The 23,606-nt window shown below is 36.0% G+C and overlaps 1 long non-coding RNA gene and 1 pseudogene across 1 annotated transcript in view; one reads left to right on the forward strand and one right to left on the reverse strand.

Annotated features, from left to right (window-relative positions):
- Nucleotides 1–23,312, forward strand: part of LOC139032544 (uncharacterized) — a 376,189-nt gene extending 352,877 nt beyond the window's left edge. Inside the window, exon 3 of the long non-coding RNA XR_011485072.1 lies at nucleotides 22,982–23,312. This is a non-coding gene — a long non-coding RNA (uncharacterized lncRNA). The remainder of the gene's footprint in view (nucleotides 1–22,981) is intronic.
- LOC139032661 (U4 spliceosomal RNA) lies at nucleotides 9,379–9,457 on the reverse strand (annotated as a pseudogene).
- Nucleotides 23,313–23,606: the final 294 nt, after the last annotated feature.

A 23,606-nucleotide genomic window follows, 5' to 3' on the forward strand; every position in this document is an offset into this window, starting at 1 on the left:
AAAAATTAGTTTAAAAGTCAAATGATAGACTCATTTATCAAGTGTGTATGTGTGTACATCTGTGTACTTGAGAGTATGTTTATGTGTAAAATGTATTACTTCCTATCTGTTTCTCTTAGTTAAGAATTAAGAGTATACATTTGAATTTTTTGGTATGGGTGCTTTTTATGTCATTATTTTTAGTTACTGCCTAATGTTCAATCAGATGGCTCTTTTAAAATATGGAACCAAATTCAACATTTTGATTTTTTTGTTATTTCATGAGCAAGTATTATAAATATAATCAGAATTCATTCATATCACCTTTCATTTGCATGTACTATAAATATATTTTACTAAATAGAATATTAGTTCCTGGGCCAACCATAATACTATCTATTTTCATTAGGTTTTATTATTTATGAGCAGTATGTTCATCATTTTTACAATATTAACTAACTGAATACTGAAGAACCACTTCAGTTAGGTACTATTATTATTGACAATTTTGACAAGGAAAAAACAAAAGCTAATAGTTATAAAATGCTTTATACAGTTATTAGCTTATGCTTTAGTAAGTTTTATAAAATTAATGTGAATTGATGTATGTAACTATTGTGATATAATCACTTAAAACCCTATTTTGCAAGGGTAGGGGATACCACTGTGACAGAAAAGGTTTAAAAATATACAATTTTTGAATTTCTCTGCCTAACTCATATATTTATAATTCAAATTTTTGCCTCTTGCCTGTCACAATAAGTGATATAAATAAAATTCAGGATTAAAGTTTTAAATTCTCTACTTCCTAGAATGTTAGATTTTGTCCCTACCCCTCCCCAAACAGAAACTGTTCTTTCTAAACAATGAGAATTGCATTGTAAACAACTCTTAAGTTGTTTAACCTAGAATTTTTTTCCCTTAAATACAACCATAAAGGATAAAACAGCCCCAAATTCTGTACTGTGGTGCCCTTCACATCCACCACAGAATGTCAGAAACATTTGTATACTGCTATACATATTGTCTAAACATCAATAGATGATGTCCACTTTTGGTTTCCAAACCACTGAGGTTTATAATATAAATTATTGATTTCCCCATAATGTTTGTAAATGGTAACATTTCTTAATCTGATTGAAGCCCACATACTTGGTTTTATAAACCGTTGATAATCTATATTTCTTTATCAGACTGAGCCCTATATTTTATTGTCTCCTTGGTAAAGTAGAGTGAACTGTGCAACCAGGTCACTTAACGCCTCTTTCTCGTTGGAGGAATGATAAATTTGGGGACTTGAACAATTGTTTAGGGTCCTTTTCCTTGTTTTAAAATATACCATTACATTGTATTGAGTATTTTGAAAGATTTCCAGGAGACAATTAGTGATATTACAAACACTGCTGATAATATAACATAATCTAAAAAAGAGAAAGAAAAGGTGACTTAAAGTCACAGAATAGTAAATAACATGGTCTTACCAGAAAAGCCATCCATCCATCCACTTTCTCATTTGTAAATTGCTCAATGCCACTGCATTGTGTTACTATAAAAAGATGCTGTATCAGACTTCTTAAAGTGCGTGGACCCAGGATTTTTACTTAGGGACTTCAGTAAAGAAAGAATGTTTTGCATTTGAGAGCAGGGACACCATTATAGCCAGCAGGCATATATTGAACGCTGACTAATTGCCAGAGACTATACAATGTGACTATACTCAAAGGTATTAGACAGAACTCAGTCACTGGGACTCACTGCCCAGTGACAGTAACAAATATGCAAATAAATTATATAAATGGCAATATAAGTAAGAGGCTTGATGACACATTTAGAGAGTTTCAAGACTAAGGTATAAAAGAAATAACCAGAACAAAGGATCTTATATCCAAGGTTTATTCAAAGAGGCAGGGTCTAGCTATTTCAGTTCTCTGATGTTCAGTGTGGTGATTGACAAATGAGATGCTTAATTTTAAAAATATGAAATGTAATTATGATGCATTTGACTGCATTCCTAACCCAGGATACCTGGATTTCTGTCAAAAGAACTTAAAAAAAAAATTCAACAGGGTCATCTCTAAGCACTTATTAAGTAGGCAATCTTTATATATGATATCTGCCTACTTCCCCTGTCAATCCCTTTTGCCTTTTCAATTCCAATTAAGAGAAACAGAAAAAGAAAGAATATAGTCACAGCAGAATTGAAAAAGAAGAAAATATGTAAATAATGGTGATATATGTATTTATCATCACAGCCTACTAATATTAACTTCAGTTTCCTATATCTAATTGCTTTAGACTGGTAATTCCAAAAAATATACATTTTTTTAAATCTCTTCCTGACATTTGTGATTTTGATGTTCCCTTTTATATCTTCATGTTTATCCTGACATAGTGTACTTTTGATATAGTTATGTCTCATTTATTTCTAACATTACTTATAGAGCTAGAAGAGTGATTATTTAGCCAATGTATTGTCCTGATACATAACTGAGAAAACCTGGGAATAGATGCAGAGGGAAAGCTTTTGTAGTTGTGTTCTCCGTCCCCTCCTCTTATTTACTTTTTTTTCCCCTCCTCTTATTTATAAAGCTGTTAGCGTTCTTAGGTGGGCTTCTCTTGTGTTTCAGTGGTAAAGAACCCACTTGCCAATGTAGGAGACATGTATTTGATCAACCACTTCGGTATTCTTGCTTGGGAAATCCCATGGACTGTGGAACTTGGTGAGCTACATGGGGAATACATGTAAATCCATGGCTAATTCATTTCAATGTATGACAAAAACTACTGTAATGATGTAAAGTAATTAGCCTCCAACTAATAAAAATAAATGGAAAAAAAAAACAGGGTCACAAAGAGTTGGGCATAATTTAGTGCCTCAACAATAACAAAAAGAACAAGTGTTCTTAGGCACTGTGTGGTTAGTAACTGATGTTTTTAAAATATCACTTTTTTTTCAGTTAGGTAGACATTAGACTATTAGGCTAATCAAATACTTTGGTTTAAATTTAAAATTCTACTAGTGGCTTTCCCTGCTATCTGCAATTTTAGAAGAAAGTATGATTTTAACCTACATTCTTTTTAAATTGCAGAAAGTAGGGAAAACCACTAGACAATTCAGGCATGACCTAAATCAAATCCCTTATGATTATACAGTGGAAGTGCAGATAGATTCAAGGGATTAGATCTGATAGACAGAGTGCTTGAAGAACTATGGATGGAGGTTTGTAACATTGTACAGGAAGCAGTAATCAAGCCCAAGAGAAAGAAATGCAAAAAGGAAAACTGGTTGTCTGTGGAAGACTTATCTGAGAAAAGAAGAGAAGCTAAAGTCAAAGGAGGAAAGGAGAGATATACCCATCTGAATGCAGATTTCCAAAGAATAGCAAGGAGACAAAAGAAAGCCTTCCTCCGTGATCAATGGAAAGAAATAAAGAGGAAAGAGGAAAACAACAGAATGAGAAAGACTAGAGATCTCTTCAAGAAATTGTTTCCAAGGGAATATTTCATGCAGAGATGGGGCACAATAAAGGACAGAAGTGGTATGGACCTAACAGAATCAGAAGATATTAAGAAGAGGTGGTAAGAATACACCAAAGAAATATACAGAAAAGATTTTCATGACCCAGATAACCATGATGGTGTGATCATTCACCTAGAGTCAGACATCTGGGTTGCAAAGTCAAGTGGGCCATAGGAAGCATCACTACAAACAGAGCTATGGAGGTGATGGAATTCTAGTTAAGCTATTTCAAATCCTAAAAGATGGTGCTGTTAATTACCACACTCAATATGCCAGCCAATTTGGAAAATGTAGCAATGGCCACAGAACTGGAAAAGGTCAGTTTTCATTCCAATCCTAGAGAAAGGCAATCCCAAAGAATGTTCAAACTACCACACAATTGCACTCATCTTACACGCTAGTAAGGTAATGCTCAAAATTCTCCAAGCCAGTCTTCAACAGTATGTGAACCATGACCTTCCAGATGTTCAAGCTGGATTTAGAAAAAGCAGAGGAAACATAGATCAAATTGCTAACATCCATTCGACCTTAGAAAAAGCAAGAGAGTTCCAGAAAAATATATGCTTCTGCTCTATTGACTATTCTAAACCTTTAACTGTGTGGATCACAATAAACTGTGGAAAATTCTTAAAGAGATGGGAATACCAGACCACCTGACCTGCCTCCTGAGAAATCTGTATGCAGGTCAAGGAGCAACGGTTAGAACCAGACATAGAACAATGAACTGGTTCCAAATTGTGAAAGGAATGCATCTGTGATGTATATTGTCACCTTGCTTATTTAATTTATATGCAGTGCACATCTTGTGAATTGCCAGGCTGGATGAAGCACAAGCTAGAATAAAGAGATTGCTGGAAAAAATATCAATAACCTCAGATATACAGATGACACCACCTTTATGGCAGAAAGTGAAGAGGAACTAAAAAGCTTCTTAATGGAAGTAAAAGAGGAGAGTGAAAAAGTTGGGTTCAGACTCAACATTCAGAAAACTGAGATCATGGCATCTGGTCCCATCACATCATGGCAAATAGATGGGGAAACAGTGGAAACAGTGACAGACTTTATTTTCTTGGGTTCCAAAATCACTGCACATGGTGACTACAGCCATGAAATTAAAAGGTGCTTGCTCCTTGGAAGAAAAGTTATGACGATCTAGATAGCATATTAAAAAGCAGAGACATTACTTTGCCAACAAAAGTCTGTCTAGTCAAAGCTATGCTTTTTCCAGTAGTCATGTATGGATGTGAGAATTGGACCATAAACAAAGTTGAGCACCAAAGAACTGATGCTTTTGAACTGTGGTGTTGGAGAAAACTCTTGAGAGTCCCTTGGACTGCAAGGAGATCAATTCAGTCAGTCATAAAGGAAATCAGTCCTGAATGTTCATTGGAAGGACTGATGCTGTAGCTTAAGCTCCAATACTTTGGCCACCTGATGTGAGGAGCTGATTTTTTGGAAAAAAAACACTGATGCTGGGAAAGATTGAAGGCAGGAGGAGAAGAGTACAAAAGAGGATGTGATGGTTGGATGGTATCACTGACTTGATGAACATGAGTTTGGTCAAGCTCGAGAGGTTGGTGATGGCCAGGAAATCTGGGTGTGCAACATTCCATGGGGTCACAAAGAGTCAGACATGACTGAGTAACTGAAGTGAACTGAACTGAAATTTAAAATTCAAGTTAAACTTTGCATTGAATAATTTAATCAGTAATCATAAGCTAACAGACTAGTGTTAGGTTTGGTAAAAGTATTCAATTTATATATGGTAGCTTATATTTTAATATCACTAATAAATAAACAGGATTTTAAGTTTATTTAGTTAGCACATACTGTTCCTTATTATACAAAGAGGCAATGAATGAAAAGGGTGATGAAAATGTGAACTTTCTAAGAATCAGTGTTCAGACCTCATACCTTTATTCCCAAAACTTAACTCTGCTATCTATATGGAGATGCTATAAAATCATATTAGTGCTTTTGTCTCTGCCCCCAATTAGTGTTAAATAAGGCTGACTAGTAGACATATTTGCTTTTTGCTGTGACATATTTTAGGGGACATACAAAGATTCAGAAAGTGAAAGTCACCCAGTTATGTCCAACTCTTTGAGACCCCATGGATTATCCTTTGGCCATGGAATTCTCAAGACAAGAATACTGAAGTGAGCAGTCATTCCTTTCTCCAGGGCATCTTCCTAATCCAGGGATCGAACCCAGGTCTCTTGTATTTCAGGCAGATTCTTTACCATCTGAGCTACCAGGGAAGCCCCATAAAAGATTCAAATAGGTTACAAATGAATTAAAAAAAAAAATCCCTCTGAAGTTTTGACAAAAGTGCCATATAACTCAGTACTTTTCTATTTTCTTTTATTTATTACTTTCTGAGTCCAGGGGCCCTTATGGAAGGAAGCACTTGAAGAAATTATTCCCTGAGATGTATATGAACAGAACACATACCCTTCATTATTTGTCTGTACAACATACATTTTCTTCTAATGCTTCCTGGTTCCCTTTAACTTAAAATCACTGCCTCTTTCTTTGAAGAAAAGCATCCATCCTTGTTTTTCAGAAGAAAGTTGTACACTAACACTCTGTTATCTTCAGGTGAAGTGAGGTGAATATGATTTTTCCTTTACTTCTTTCTAAGGCATGAAGGCACAGCACAATATTTTTTCTATCAATTCCTTGGAGGTTCTGTTTGACAAAATCAGACGAAGAATTTACCTCCTCCCTCAGGCTTACAGGTTGTTAGATTCTCAGAGATTTCCACTGTATAGCTTCCAACAAATTCTTGTTTTTGAGAGAAAAAAATCAAAAGTGAGCAATGTGAAATGTTAGCAACAACTCTGTCTCTATGAATGACATAATATGTCCCAACAAGTTACAATCTGTTATGTGCAAATATTGAACTGATTTTCATCTCTGAATATCACAATGGCTCAGAATATTTGATAAATTCCTGATAATGTTTATGTGCAGAACTATATAAAATACAATTTCTTGAACCTGCTGGATCCATATGTGACACATTCATGCTTGTAGGTATTTTCGATGTTTTCCTTACATCATGTTTAAATGGACCTGTTAAGTTTGGTTGTAAATTTCATAAAGATGCTTTTTTGTAGGGATATTAATTGTTTTCTAAAGAATTCTTCTTTAAAAATATACATTTTAAATGATATGTTTAACTCTATAATTAGTTATCACTTTAACATTCTTTGCAGATGACCATCTTCATATATAAATTTGTACTAATTCAAAACTATTCCTAAACACATGGACAACAGCTTTGTCTAACTCAATGAAACTATGAGTCATGCTGAGTAGGGCCACCCAAGATGATGGGCCATGGTGGAGATGTCTGGAAGAATCTGGTCCACTGGAGAAGGCAATGGTAAACCACTTCAGTATTTCTGCCTTGAGAACCACATGAACAGTATGAAAAGTAAAAAGATAGGACACTGAAAGATGAATTCCACAGGTTGGTAGATTCCCAATATGCTACTGGAGAAGAGTAGAGAAATAACTCCATAAAGAATGAAAAGATGGAGCCAAAGCGAAAACAATACCCACTTGTGGATGTGACTGGTGATAGAAGCAAGATCCGATGCTGTAAAGAGCAATATTGCATAGGAACCTGGAATGTTAGGTCCATGAATCAAGGCAAATTGGATGCGGTCAAACAGGAGATGAGATGAGTTCACACAAAGAGTGAACATTGACATTTTAGGAATCAGTGAGCTAAAATGGACTGGAATGGGAAAATTTAACTCAGATGACCATTATATCTGCTACTGTGGTCAAGAATGCTTTAGAAGAAATGGAGTAGCCATCATAGTCAACAAGAGAGTCAGAAATGTAGTAGTTGGATGCAATCTCAAAAACGACAGGATGATCTCTGTTCGTTTCCATGGCAAATTATTCAGTATCACAGTAATCTAAGTCTATGCTCTGACCAGCAGTGCTGAAGATGTTGAACGATTCTATAAAGACCTACAAGATCTTCTAGAACTAACACCTAAAAAAAGATGACCTTTTCATTATAGGGGACTGGAATGCAAAAGTAAGAAGCCAAGAAACACCTGGAGTAACAGGCAAATTTGGCCTGGAAGTACAGAATGAAGCAGGGCAAAGGCTAATAGAGTTTTGTCAAGAGAATGCACTGGTCATAGGGAGTACCCTCTTTGAACAACACAAGAGAAGACTCTATACATGGACATCACCAGATGGTCAACACTGAAATCAGATTGATTATATTCTTTGCAGCCAAAGATGGAGAAGTTCTATATAGTCAGCAGAAAAACAAGACTTGGAGCTGACTGTAGCTCAGTCATGAACACCATATTGCCAAACTCAGACTTAACTAAAGAAAGTAGGGAAAACCACTAGACCATTCAAGTATGACCTAAATCAAGTTCCTTATGATTATACAGTGGAAGTGAGAAATAGATTTAAGGGACTAGATGTGTTAGAGTGCTTGATTAACTATGGACAAAGGTCTGTGACATTGTACAGGAGACAGGGAGCAAGATCATCCCCAAGAAAAAGAAATGCAAAAAAGCAATGTGGCTGTCTGAGGAGGCCATACAAATAGCTGTGAATAAAGATAAACAAAAAGCAAAGGTAAAAAGGAAAGATATACCCATTTGAATGCAGAGTTCTGAAGAATAGTGAGGGGAAATAAAAAAGCATTCCTCAGTGATCATTGTAAAGAAATAGAGGAAAACAATAGAATGGGAAAGGATAAAGATCCATTCAAGAAAATTAGAGATACCAAGAGAACATTTCATGCAAAGATGGGCTCAATAAAGGACAGAAATGGTATGGACCTAACAGAAACAGAAGATATTAAGAAGAAGTGGCAAGAATACACAGAATAACTGTACAAAAAAGATGTTAATAACTCAGATAACCACAATGGTGTGATCACTCATCTAGAACCAGACATCCTGGGGTGTGAAGTCAAGTGGGCCTTAGGAAGCATCACTACGAACAAAGCTAGTGGAGGTGATGGATTTCCTGTTGAGCTATTTCAAATCCTTAAAGATGATGCTGTGAAAGTGCTGCATTCAATATCCCAGCAAATTTGGAAAACTCAGCAGTGGCCACAGGACTGGAAAAGGTCAGTTTTCATTCCAATCCCAAAGAAAGGCAATGCCAAAGAATGCTCAAACTACCGCATAATTGCACTCATCTCACATACTAGTAAAGTAATGCTCAAAATTCTCCAAGCCAGGCTTCAATGGTACAAGAACTGTGAATTTCAAGATGCTCAAGCTGGTTTTACAAAAGGCAGAGGGACCAGAGATCAAATTGCCAACATCTGCTGGGTCATCGAAAAGGCAAGAGAGTTCCAGAAAAACATGTATTGACTATGCCAAAGCCTTTGACTATGTGGATCACAGTAAACTCTGGAAAATTCTGAATGAGATGGTAATACCAGACCACCCGACCTGCCTCTTGAGAAATCTGTATGCAGGTCAGGAAGCAACAGTTAGAAATGGACATGGAACAACCGACTGGTTCCAAATAGGGAAAGAGTACATCAAGGCTGTATATTGTCACCCTGCTTATTTAACTTATATGCAGAATACATCATGAGAAAGGCTGGGCTGGATAAAGCACAAGCTGGAATCAAGATTGCTGGGAGAAATATCAATAACCTCAGCTATGCAGATGACACCACCCTTATGGCAGAAAGTGAGGAAGAACTAAGAGCCTCTTGATGAACGTGAAAGAGGCGAGTGAAAAGGTTTAAAGCTCAACATTCAGAAAACTAAGATCATGGCATTGGGTCGCATCACTTCATGGCAAATAGAAGGGGAGCAGTGGCTGACTTTATTTTTTGGGGCTCCAAAATCACTGCAGATGGTGATTGCAGCCATGAAATTAGTTTTCAATTAGCAATAATCGTGCCTTGGATAAACCTCATTGGCTACAATACTGCCGCTGTGCAAAGCTTGATTGCAGCAATGAAATTAAAAGATGCTTACTCCTTGGAAGGAAAGTTACGATCAACCTAGACAGCATACTAGAAAGCAGAGACATTATTTTGAAATAAAGTTCCATCTAGTCAAGGTTGCAGTGTTTCCAGTGGTCATGTATGGATGTGAGGTTTTGACTACAAAGAAAGCTGAGTACCAAAGAATGGATGCTTTTGAACTGTGGTGTTGGGGAAGACTCTTGTGAGTCCCTTGGTCTCCAAGGAGATCCAACCAATCCATCTTTAAAGGAAATTAGTCCTGAATATTCATTGGCAGAAATGATGTTGAAGCTGATACTCCAATATTCTGGCCACCTGATGTGAAGAGCTGACTCATTTGAAAAGACCCTGATGCTGGGAAATATTGAAGGCAGAAGGAGAAGGGGATGACAGAGGATGAGATGACTGGATGGCATCACCGACTCAATGGGCATGAGTGTGAATAAACTCTGGGAGTTGATGATGGACTGGGAGTCCTGCCATGCTGCAGTCCATGGGGTCACAAAGAATCGAACACAACTGAGAAACTGACCTGAACTGAAAAATATTACAGATTCTATGAGACCTATACATTAAACCATTCATTTAATCTGATGCTTTTTATTTTTTCTTTTTTTCTTCCCTCTTAGGTTTTCATTGAATAATATTTCATCATTCTATTGTATCTGACCTTGATTATGAATTACAGTATGCATGTATTTTAAATAATCTAAATCCAATGTCAGATACATTTAGGATCTTAAGGGTATCGTGAATACTTACAACACAGCATTCCTAATACTCACCTTCATCCTTTGTGAATTTATTATGATTCATGTCATTCAAACTATATGCTATAGTACAAAAATTATTGCTATTATTGCAATAAATTATGGTCTTTTAGAGAATTATGATAAAGAAGATAAACATTTGTTTTACATTTTTAAAAATTTTTCATTACTTTTTTTTAATATACATCCAAGTTTTGGTTGCATACCATTTTTTCTACCTGAATCTCTTCAATTCTGGTGGTAATGAATTCCATCATGTTATATTTGAAAACAAACTTCCTTTCTGTTCACCTTTAAAGAGTAATTTTGCTGAATATGCATATGTAATTCAGCACATTTTTTCCGTTTCAAAATGTAAAGATTTCAGCCAAGATTTTCTTGCTTGCCTGGTTTTTGATGAGAAGTTCACTGTATTTCTTATCCTCGCTCCTCTCTAGTTTTGTCTCTTCCATTTGCACATCTTCAATTTTTGTCTTTGTTTTTGGTTTTCTATAGCTTCATTATATGTCTAGGTGTGTTTGTGTGTGTGTGTGTGTGCACATGCATATGTGTGTGTATCTATATTGTATTAATAGTATATATTTTGAATAATTAATACACAGTAACATGTTTAAGCTTAACTTGATCAAATGAATAACTAATTGGTTATTTTGGTTAGAGATGGGAATGCCAGTCCACTTTACCTGCCTCCTAGAAAATGTGTATGCAGGTCAAGAGGTTAACAGTTAGAACCAGACATGGAGCAATGGACTGGTCCCAGATTGTGAAAGGAGTCCATCAAGGCTTTATATTGCCACCCTGCTTATTTAACTTATATGCTGAATACATGATGTGAAATGCTGTGCTGGATGAAGCACACGCTGGAATCAATTGCCAGGAGAAACATCAATAACCTCAGATATGCAGATGACACCACCCTTATGGCAGAAAGCAAAGAGGAACTAAAGAGCTTCTTGATGAAACTGAAAGAGGAGAGTGAAAAAGCTGGCTTAAAACTTCAACATTCAGAAAAATAAGATCATGGCATCCAGTCCCATCATTTCATGGCAAATAGGTGGGGAAGCAATGGAAACAGTGAGAGATTTTGTTTTCTTGGACTCCAAAATCACTGAAGATGGTGATTGCAGCCATGAAATTAAAAGACGCTTGCTCCTTGGAACAAAAGCTATGACAAACAAAGACAGCATATTAAAAAGCAGAGACATACTTTGCTGACAAAGGTCCATATAGTCAAAGCTTTGTTTTTTCTAGGAGTTATATATAGATGTGTGTTGGACCATAAAGAGAATTGAGCACTGAAGAATTGATTCTTTTGAACTGTGGTGTTGGAGAAGACTCTGGAGAGTCCCTTCGAAAGCAGAGATCAACCAGTCCATCCTAAAGGAAATCAGTCCTGAATATTCATTCAAAGAACTGACACTGTAGCTGATACTCCAATACTTAGGCCACTTGATGTGAAGAACTGAGTCACTGGAAAATACCCTGATGCTGGTAAAGATTGAAGGCAGGAGAATTGGATGACAGAGGATGAGATGGTTGGATGATATCATCGATTGGATGGACATGAGTTTGACTAGGCTCCAGGAGTTAGTAACGGACAGGGAAGCCTAATGTGTTTCAGTCCATGGGGTAGCAAAAGTTGGACACAACTGAGTGATTGAACTGAATTGAGCTATTTTTGGTCATGTTATCCACCACTATTTGTGTTTGAATAGGTGATTTTCAGGTGATACTCTGTCTACCATGTAGGATAGTATTATTTTCATTGTTTTAAAAAATGTGAAACAGCAAGATTGTGTCTGGATGTAAAGGGAGGGATTCAGAAATTGGAGGTCAAAGGTATACAAATAGAGGAAAAATATTTTTCCTTCTATCTATGATATTATAAAATGAATAGATCATTATAGTCTACAGCCATCTCATCTTTCACTGCTGGCTTTCATTATCTCATAATTAAGCATATTTTCATCTTTTGTATCCTGTTTTCAAAAAATTAGCATCCTCTGTTAAGAATATATAACTCATATTTATGATTGCTGACCTTTCTTGGTGGCAGTGGCCTAAAATTTAACTGGACTTTTGAATAATAACCCCTGGTAATACTTGTAAACCTCAGCTCCACTGGTTGAGGAATATGAGTTTGAGAATATAGGTATGAATGCAATGGCAAATTTTCTTATCTAGATTACTAAGTTTCTTTGATTTCCCCTGTGAACCCCTAACTTTTTTGTTTTTTATTAATGTAATCATCACAGAGTGTGTTGTGCTTGGGATTGAGTTTATGTATTCAGGAAGGAAGGGAAAGCATAGTGAAAATATACAGCTATCATTAGTCATTCTGATCTATTATGAGCTTTCATAGTCCTACAGACACAGAGTCTTGTCAGTATCACAGTTTACCTTTCTAGCACACAGCTGTCATTTCTATCTCATATAGCCCAAAATGCAATTATAATTTGTAATCACTAATCTACTCAACATCTTGGGTTCATGATTCCACCCTCTTAAACACCAGATTTTCCATATATTCATATCCTAACAATTTCCCATATGACTAAAATTGTGTTTTTTTCATTCTTTAAACTTACCTTTGAAAGCATCATGTTTAGCATACAGTGCTAAGTGCTGGGATAACATTTTTTTAAAAAAGCACATTCAGTTCACTTTATGTATTCAACAGGTTTATGTTTAAGAGAGAAAATATTTTGAAATACTTCCCTAGGTATCTTTTCCCTAATGGTCCACATACTTTTTTCTTCACATTTGCAACTGTACTGTGGCTAAAGCAAAGATTTATTACCCCTGCAAAGGGAAATGTGGAGAGTGCCAAGAGTGGAGATTTGCAATCCCAGACGCCCTTTAGAACCAACCACCTGGGAAGCTTTAAAAAATTACTGACACATATATATGGAATTTAGAAAGATGGTAATAATAACCCTATATGCAAAACAGAAAAAGAGACACAGATGTACAGAACAGACTTTTGGACTCTATGGGAGAAGGCGAGGGTGGGATGTTTTGAGAGAACAGCATCGAAACATGTATATTATCTAGGGTGAAACAGATCACCAGCCCAGGTTGGATGCATGAGACAAGTGCTCGGGCCTGGTGCACTGGGAAGACCCAGAGGAATCGGGTGGAGAGGGAGGTGGGAGGGAGGATCAGGATGGGGAATACATGTAAATCCATGGCTGATTCATGTCAATGTATGACAAAACCCACTACAATATTGTAAAGTAATTAGCCTCCGACGAATAAAAATAAATAAAAAATTTCTGGTGTCTGGGATCCAATCCAGACTAATTAAATCAGGATTTGGGGGGATGGGTCCTGGAATGATTATAAAAGTACTCAGAGCGTAATACTTTTCTGTTATACAGCCAAGTTTGAGAATGATAAGTCTAGTAAGAAATGGATGACTTGTTAACCTAATGAGAATTTCATTTCTTAAAATCCTGAATATCCTAACCCAAACTTGAAATTCAGGGGAAATTATTTACTTACTTATAGTTAGAAGAGATGGAAGTCAGTTTTCCTATTGATGATATGCTTTCATAATTTAATATATCAAATATTTATTGAGCATCTACTATATAGATGCAAGGAAAATGTGGTTAAAAGACACTCCTGGAAGCTGTGTTTGTTTGTTTGTTTACTTTGGGTCATAAGTGAGTCTAGGGTGGATATATGAGTCTGTTTCTCAGTGGGAAAGAGATGGTAGAGTGAAAGAAAATTCTGTTCAGTTCATTTCAGTCGCTCAGTCATGTCTGACTCTTTGCAACCCCAGGAACTGCAGCACGCCAGGCTTCTGTGCCCATCATCAACTCCCGGAGCTTGCTCAAACTCATGTCCACTGAGTCAGTGATGCCATTCAACCATCTCACCCTCTGTCATCCCCTTCTCCTCCTGCCTTCAGTCTTTCCCAGCATCAGGGTCTTTTCCAATGAGTCAGTTTTTCACATCAGGTGGCCAAATTATTGGAGCTTCAGCTTCAGCATCAGTCCTTCCAGTGAATATTTAGGATTGATTTCTTTTAGGATTGACTGGTTTGATCTCCTTGGACTTGGCAGTCCTAGGGACTGTTAAGAGTTTTCTCCAACACCACAGTTTGAAACCATCAATTCTCTGTCACTCACCTTTCTTTATGGTCCAACTCTCACATCCATACAAGACTACTGGAAAAACCATAGCTTTGACTAGATGGAACTTTGTCAGAAAAAAAAAAAAAAAAAGGTCTCTGATTTTGAATATGCTGTCGAGGTTTTTCATAGCTTTTCTTCCAAGGAGCAAGTGTCTTTTAATTTTATGCCTGCATTCACCATCTGCAGTGATTTTGGAGCACAGGAAAATAAAATCTGCCACTGTTTCCATTGTTTCTCCATATACCTGCCATGAAGTGATGGGACCAGATGCCATGATCTTAGTTTTATGAATGTTGAGTTTTAAGCTAACTTTTTCACTCTCCTCTTTCAGTTTCGTCATGGGACTCTTTGGTTCCTTTACTTTCTGCCATAAGGGTGGTGTCATCTGCATTTCTGAGGTTATTGATGTTTCTCCCGGCAATATTGATTCTAATTTGTGTTTCATCCAAGCTGTACTTGTGCTTCATCTAAGAAGTGTGCTTCATAGGTTTTAATAAAGGGGATGTTTATTGTGATGTGGGCAAATTCCAGGGAAATCAACAAGGAAAGGTGCAGGATCCTAGAGATGCCTGGTAACTGTGGTAGCTGTCAGCATTCCTAAGCCTGGAGGGGCCATGTTGGGAAAGCTCCCTAACAGAAGTAGTGAAGCTCTGGAGAGTGATGCAATCCCACATGGACCCTGGAGAATCCTTTGTTAATGCTCGTTGAGTTCCTTTCTCGTGTAGCCTAAATAAATCCAATGAAGATAAGCGACTTCTTGTGGCCTAACAGTGCTAAGTAAGAATTTGGCTTTGGCATTAATTCATCACACAGCATCCTAATGGTATTTTGGAAATTTCTGTTCTCAGTTTCCCAGGTGTAGAGATGTAATTTGGGCATTGTTGAGGGAAAGATACAAAAAAGTGCAATACTGGAATGCATATCTTGTCTGTGCTCTTATGATGATTGTAGCCTGCAGCCCTGGAGTACTAGGATGAAAATGTGTCCGCAAGGTAGATTTTGATTGACTTTCAAAAGGTCTCCGTGTCCCTCAGGGGGAAGGGTCTGAATGTGGTTTGACATAGTTTTGTGCACATGTCTCACTTAGATATCATTCTGTCTACTGCCTGTGTCCATTAAGCCATCCAGTTCAGAGGTATCTTGCATCATTCCCTGGGGCTTCAGTTATTTGATGTTATGATCTGTGATCTCTTAGAAGATAAAAATTCAAATAAGAAATAAATTAATGAGAAATATCAGCTATTATGAAAATCTCAAGGAAAGCCCATGGTTTTAATACTATGATGATGATACCATATGTGTCAGAGAAGATGTCTCATAACAAGATATTTTGTAAATTTATATTTTAAAATATGTATGAGATTTCTTATGGGCTTCCCTGGTGGCTCAGTAATAATGAATCCACCTGCCAATGCAGAAGACATATATTCAATCCCTGGGTCAGGGAGATCCCCTGGAAAAGGCAATGGCAACCCACTCCAGTATTCTTGCCTGGAGGATTCTATTGACAAAAGAGCCTGGCAGGCTATAGTTTGTGGAGTCACAAAAGAGTCCAACGTGACTTAGCAACTAAACAACACCGATAACTTGAGACTTCCTAGGTGGACTTTGGGTTTGAAGTGGAGCAGTAGAAACAAAGCAAACATGAAAATTCTTCTAATGCGGATCTTCTTAAGGTGTGGTCTGTGATCCCTGAAGAGACCCTGAGATCCTTCTAGTGCATCTTGAGATCAAAACAATGATGTTTCACTGTGTCAAGATTTGTGCCAATCATGCAAAAACAGTCATGTGACATACTAATGGACCTCAGCACAAATCAAGACAGGGCATCAAGATTTTAATTTTTTACCATCACTCATTTCCAGAATGTAAACATTCCTGTTTCACATAAGAATGCCTTTGGTAAAGAATTAAAAATTTGAAGTTTTATCATATAGTATAACATTATTATTATATTTTATATATTCTTCTCTACTTTTTGCTACTCTGTAGAACAGTTGAAATCACTGCACTTCCATTGAAAATTTATAGGCAAATCAGCTACTGTCTTTGGGAAAGTACATATGGTCTAATTTACATGCTAAACTTTTTGAAATGTGTTTATATTTTTTAAAGTCTGGTATAGAATTCATACAGGCTTCTCAGATGGCACTATAGTGGGGAACCTGTTTGCCAATGAGGAGATGTAAGAGACACAGGTCCGACCCCTGGGTAGAGAAGATCCCCTGGAGGAGGACATGACAATCCACTCCAGTATTTTTGCCTGGAGAATCCTATGGACAGAGGAATCTGGCAGGCTGCAGCCCATAGGATCTCACAGAGCAGGACACTACTGAAGTACCTTAGCACAACACGCACATGTTGACGAAGAACATTTACATGCTCTTTTCTGTTGAGAGTGGAACTGGCTACCTTTTTTAAAAAATGGGAAGTCATTTGTACTTACAAATAACAGTGTGGTGACTATGAGTCAGAATTGGTGAGTGAGGGACAGTTCACTGAGGTCCTTTTAAGCATTAAAGGTGGTGCTATTTCACATAGTAACAAACAGAGGCCTTTAAGGAAGTGAACATATGTGGAAATAATTACAAAAATTAATTGACCAAGTTCTCTTGAAATAAATTATTTCAAGTTTAAAATTAGGCCTCCATTATGCCCCCCCACCCAAACCACCCGAGTTTCTGTATCAAATTTACTTCCCTGCTCTATCAGCTAAACTTTACTATCTTATTTTATGATCTGTTTCTCATGTGATTCCCATGTGCCTGCCTCTGTTCAAAGTGTAAGGTGGTAATCTTGTTCCTCACTCAGTAAAAAGAAATTTACCAGATGACAACTCCTTCATCATATTAAGAATATATTATCCAGTCTTGTGAAACCACTTCTATAAACCTTTACAGATGAGGAAACTATAGGCTTAATTGCCTATATATTTTAGTTACAGATAGATTTAAAAGCTAGATCTACTCTCTGCTAGCCTGACAAGATTTATGCCTAAGTTGTTTTTAAAATATTATTTTTTCTGATAATATTTAAACCTATAAGTAACAGTAATATTTATAGTGAATCATTGGAAACTAGGAAGACATGTATTATCACTGTATTTTTACAATTAATCCTGAAGCTAAAGTGTTTTTCTCTCTTGGAACAATAGTACCTTTTATGCCATTTCAAGTCTAGAGCTTTTGGAACTTTTAGAGACAGATGATACATGACCAGGCCACTTACCCCCTCCAAAAAAAGGAAAAGAGAGAGACTCCCTTAATAGAGTCCTTCTCCACATCAAAATTATAGAAGGTCAGTTATAGTTTTTGGCAATGTAGGTCAACAACTAGAGGAAACAATCCTCTATGGCAAGTCAATGTAAAACACTTCATTTTTACCATCAATTATTATTTTTGACCATTATCCCTAACTTCTTGTTGAAATTTCTTGAAGGTTTCATTTTGCTCATCTAGTAATTTTCCTGGGCTTCCCAAGTAGCTCAGTGGTAAAGAATCCACCTGCCAACACAGGAACCTCAGGAGATTTAAGTTCAATCCCTAGGTCAGGAAGATCCCCTGAAGGAGGAAATGGCAACTTACTCCAATATTATTGCCTGGAAATTTCCAGGGACAAGGAGCCTGATGGGCTACATTCCATGAGATCACAAAGATTCAGACATGACTGAGCATGCACGCAAAAAGTTTCCTTAATAAAATGAATTGGCTGACCCTGAAAATATTCCTCTGACATGTTGCTTGTAGAAACTATGTATAGTCTTCAAATAAATGCCCATTTTTATCACTTATCTATTTCTAAATAAATGATAAAATCATAAATGGATGGATATAGCATTTATCAAAGAAAGGCCAAGAGGAACATTTATAAGGAGCTTAGAGTTAAACATCTCCATTGTCCTATACTTCCATTCACACAGGTAAACACAGAATGAAAAATAGCTCTTAAGCTTAAAACTTTCCACTTAAATGTAAATAATCACACTCTCTTATGTGTGACATGAATTTATAATGTTATACATCCTAATACCATATCTACAGTAATACATATATGTGTTATTACTTTTTAAACAGGCTTATTTGCTCCATATAAACTTTAAAAATACTTCCCCTTTGGGGTTGCCATTGTTTTCAATTCCTTATTTTCTAGTATATTCAAAGCCTCTATATATAGAAGTAACTCAGAATCTCTAAATCTCCCAGAATTTCATGTTGACACAAATAAGAAAATAATTTTCCTCCCATTTCTATCATTAAGAATCTGTCATGTCAATAACAAATAAATGTATTTGGGAAGGTTATAGCAGCATAATATCAGTAAGTAAATTTGGAGGTTGAACTATGGTTTTAATGTATTGTTATTGTTTTTCCATGATATTATGTTATTCATTCAAGAGTAATTGATAAAAACTATATATCTAGGTAAGATTCACTTTAGTAGCAAATTTCCACATTCAGAGAGAAAAGTTCAGGAAAAATAAAAGATTATATGCATTAAGCAGATTTTGAAAATGACAATATATGGTAGGAACTAAGGGAAAGCTCAGTTGAAAACATCAAACTTCAAGCTGAGTTGATAACATATTAAGTGAACAACCAGCCACCACGCCTACTGGCATTCTAAAGCAGCATTCCCAGTGAGGAATGTGATTGTGTGTGTGTGTGTGTATGTGTGCACGTGTGCATGTTACAGTGTTGAAGATTAGACCAGATTTAAAGTTATACCCACAACAGTTCAGTTTAGTTCAGTTCAGTCGGCTCAGTCATGTCCAACTCTTTGCGACCCCATGAATTGCAGCACGCCAGGCCTCCCTGTCCATCACCAACTCCCGGAGTTTACTCAAACTCACGCCCATCAAGTCAGTGATGCCATCCAGCCATCTCATCCTCTGTCGTCCACTTCTCCTCTTGCCTCCAATCCCTCTCAGCATCAGGGTCTTTTCTAATGAGTCAAATGAGGTGGCCAAAGGATAGGAGTTTCAGCTTCAGCATCAGTCCTTCCAATGAACACCCAGGACTGATATTTAGGATGGACTGCTTGGATTTCCTTGCAGTCCAAGAGACTCTAAAGAGTCTTCTCCAACACCACAGTTCAAAAGCATCAATTTTTCAGACATAGCTCCAAATAAATCTAAGTACAAACTCATTGTTTTCTTTTTAAAATTATTGTTATTTCATCATTACAGACTAATCTTTCCCCAGTTTTTTCTCCCATGTGTTCTGTTTGTCAGAACTATTCCTCTTTTTTTCCTAGTGTAGATAGAAAGTTCTGCTTCCATCAGTAGTAAGTTGCAAAAATGGACATCTGTTGTACTTTCTTCTTATGTACAGACTGTACCTCGTGACTTTACAATTACTCCCATTGAGACATGAAACCTAGTTCTTTCCCTCTGAATTTGTGATATTTTTTGTCTAATAGGATGTGTCAGAATGATGGTGCTGTAGTTCCAAACCTTGCTTACTTCCGCTCTGCATGTTTGGATTTATGGCTCCCGTGGGATGCATAGGCTAGTCTGCTATAGAATGAGAGATTATGTACACTAGAAACATGTCATCTCAAATGATGCTGCCCAAGCTCTATACATATAAGAAAAATTAGTCCAAATTAGTAAAGCTAACACACAGCTTACATGCATCTGACACCAGGTGAATGAAAGAATCCAGCTTCACCCTGAAAACCACACTAAGCTGAACCCAGCTGAAATAGTAATACTTAGAATCATAACCTAAATAAATCATTAGCCACCAAATTCAGAGGTGCTATGTTACGCAGTTAGTGACTAACTTGCACCAAAACCCATATTGAAGTGCATTCACTCGAATACTAGAATGCCATGCTGTAAAACAAGTTTTAATTAGTAAAACTGGTTATCTTTTCATTTCACTTCTAGTTAGGCAGATAAAATATATGCAATTATAAAATTAGAAAATACAAAAATGGTCTGATTTTTCTTCTATTATTATTATTATCTTTAGAATTATATTTTTAGATGATGTTTAAATTTACAAAGCAATTCTTATTATGTGGTTAAGTAGGGAATTATTCATTACTTTAGATATTTTATACGAATTAAGTGAACAGAATATTATTTCATGTAAATATTGAAGTTTATATTTTGCATATTTATCATAAAGCTGTTCCATTACATATTTTTCCTTTACTTAACTGTAATTGGAGTTATAAATAAATTATATAGATTTAATATCTATATATACATTTAAAGGGTTTCCCCAATGGCTCAAATGGTAAAGAATCTGCCTGATATGAAGGAAACCTGGGTTGGATCCCTGGGTCAGGAAGATTCCCCTGGAGAAGGGAAAGGCAAGCTACCGCAGTATTTTGTTTTTTTAAGTAATTTTTTTTATTGAAGGATAATTGCTTTATAGAATTTTGTTGTTTTCCATCAAACCTCAACATGAATCAGCCACAGGTGTGTATATATATATATGTATATATATATATATATATATATATATATACACACACACACACGTATATATGTGTAACACATATATATGTGTATATATATATATATATATATACACACATGTATATATATCTATGTATACATATATCTATGTATATATCTATATCTATATATATGTGTGTGTGTGTATATATATATATATATATATATATATCTCCCCTCCCTTTTGAACCTCCCTCTCATCTCCCGCCCCACCCCACCCCTCTAGGTTGATACGAGCCCCTGTTTGAGTTTCCTGAAGCATGCAACAAATTCCTGTTGGCTATATATTTTACATATGGTAATCCCATTGTTCATCACAGCACTATTTACAATAGCTGAAACATGAAAGCAACCTAGATGTCCATTGACAGATGAATATATAAAGAAGTTATGGTATATATACTCCAGTATTCTTGCCTGGAGAATTCCATGGATTGAGGAGCCTGGCAGGCTGCTGTCCTTGGGGGTCACAAAGCGTTGGACACAACTGAGTGAGTAACAGACAAATACATTGAAAACTTGGCTGTTATAAATTGACATAAACATTGTGCAGTTATTAAGTCATTAACTTCTATAATACTGTATAATCTGCCCTGAGTGAAATACGGTAAAACATAGTTAAATATAATTTTGTGTATTATGTATCAGTTTATTAGTATGTGTTACCTTGGAAAAACTCAAATCTGATAAAATAAACTTCCATAACTGAATGAAGTGTCTCTTGTTCTGAAAACTTGAATTTTCTCTCAGAGCTTATTACATTTCTATGGTCTTGTATAGAACTACTATTAGATTTTTCTATGTAACAAAAATATTACTTTCAAATATTTACTGAGAAATTCTTACTATAATGTATAGATACATAAGTATTGGCTAGTGTGCATACCTATGTAAATGTGTAAATGTGTAGACAGGTGGATTCTTTACCACTGAACCACCAGGGAAACCCATGAAGATTTTCTATGCAATTTTTTAAAAGAATGTGATATATGATGCTTACAGTATGTTCTTTTTAAAATTACGTAGAAATACTGAAGTTCATACAATTGTTATGAAAGCAATTTGATTTTGTATTATGATCATAAATTGTCTCTAGTCTTGAGTATATATATATATATATAAGAAATGTAATGGATTCAAATAACAGAGATATACATGTTTCAACTAATATTAAAATACTGGATTGTAGATCCTGTTAGATCTCATGGTATATATTCTTTGTATTTTTTACCTCCTTATGAAGTTTCTTGGTTTATAATGTTCATTTCAGTTTGTGAAATATTTAATGTTACACGATGCACTTGATTTAGCACATGATAGAGAATCTATAGCATAGACTTGTATTCCATGGATCCTTGCATTTCAGCCCATACTTTCAAAAAAATGTTGTGTCAGTGTTAAAAATAACCACTAATTCACTTTTCTATGAATTATGAATTATGAGACATGTAGTTTAAAATTTACCTAGTTTTATAAACAACATAGTAAAGTTTTAAATTTCTTTGTGTAAATTTTTGAAAACCATTTTTATTGTATTATACAAATGAATGAGGGTACAAAGATGAGTGCTAGGAAGATAACAATGGAGAAATATCATAAAGATTTATTTTAATCTGAATAAAACCATAACATTTCTATCAGTAAATATCATTGATAAGAGCTTTTAATTTATTGAAAGCAATGAATATTTGATTTCCCAATTTGAATATATGACATAAATCTGTGAATATGCTTCTTTTTGTCTTAATAATATTGAGATATATATATATATATATATATATATATATATTCTCTGGATTATGTATTACAACTTCTCTATCCATTCATATGTACAAGTGTTATATCCTCCTTTTGGACTGACCCTTTGATCATTATATAATTATGTACATATTGTATAATGAGTTTATTACAGTCTTAAGATGCTGACTTCTTGATTCCAATAATTAAATAAAATTAATGGGGTTTAATTAATACAAAATAATTAACAGGTTTCAGTTGAAAAGAACATTGTGTGATGTATCAAAATAATTTTCTAGCCCCAGAATTTATTACTACTAATTAATTTAATGTCAGCTATTCCAGGCGCATATTTGTTGACCCTCAGTCTTGGGAATTTTCCAGGTGAAATTCAAAACTGGCTCTATACACAGAGAGAAGGGAGAGACCAAGGGAAAATGCTAACCTCTACAGATTGGTAAGTGGCAGTTTTAGTAAACAGAGGAACTTGTGTATGAGGCTTGTCTTGGGCAAAAGGAGTAGCCTTATGCACCTGCCTGCCAGAATCTTAAAAGTTTATTCAGAGGACTAATACAGCACTCAGGCACTCATTCAGGCCAGACTGTCTCAATAGCACATTACTCTGTCAAAGCTGCATCCCTGAAGTGGCTCTTAATAGTAAGCAGAAGGTATATTCCAAGGACAAAGTAGAGGGTAACTAGCCTCCAATCATCTGATCCAACATCTGGGTCAACTGGTGGTGAAGCCTTTCTGATGATCTCCTCCAACAGTATTCAGTTCAGTTTGGTTTAGTCACTGAGTCCTGTCCGACACTTTGTGACCCCATAAACTGCAGCACGCCAGGCCTCCCTGTCCATCACCAACTCCTGGAGTTTACCCAAACTCAAGTCCATTGAGTCGGTGATGCAATCCAACCATCTCATCCTCCGTCATCACCTTCTCCTCCTGCCCTCAATCTTTCCCAGCATCAGGGTCATTTCAAATGAGTCATCTCTGCCCATCAGGTGGC

This window comes from Odocoileus virginianus, chromosome 32 (assembly GCF_023699985.2).
Source record: "Odocoileus virginianus isolate 20LAN1187 ecotype Illinois chromosome 32, Ovbor_1.2, whole genome shotgun sequence".
Taxonomy (NCBI): Eukaryota; Metazoa; Chordata; class Mammalia; order Artiodactyla; family Cervidae; genus Odocoileus; species Odocoileus virginianus.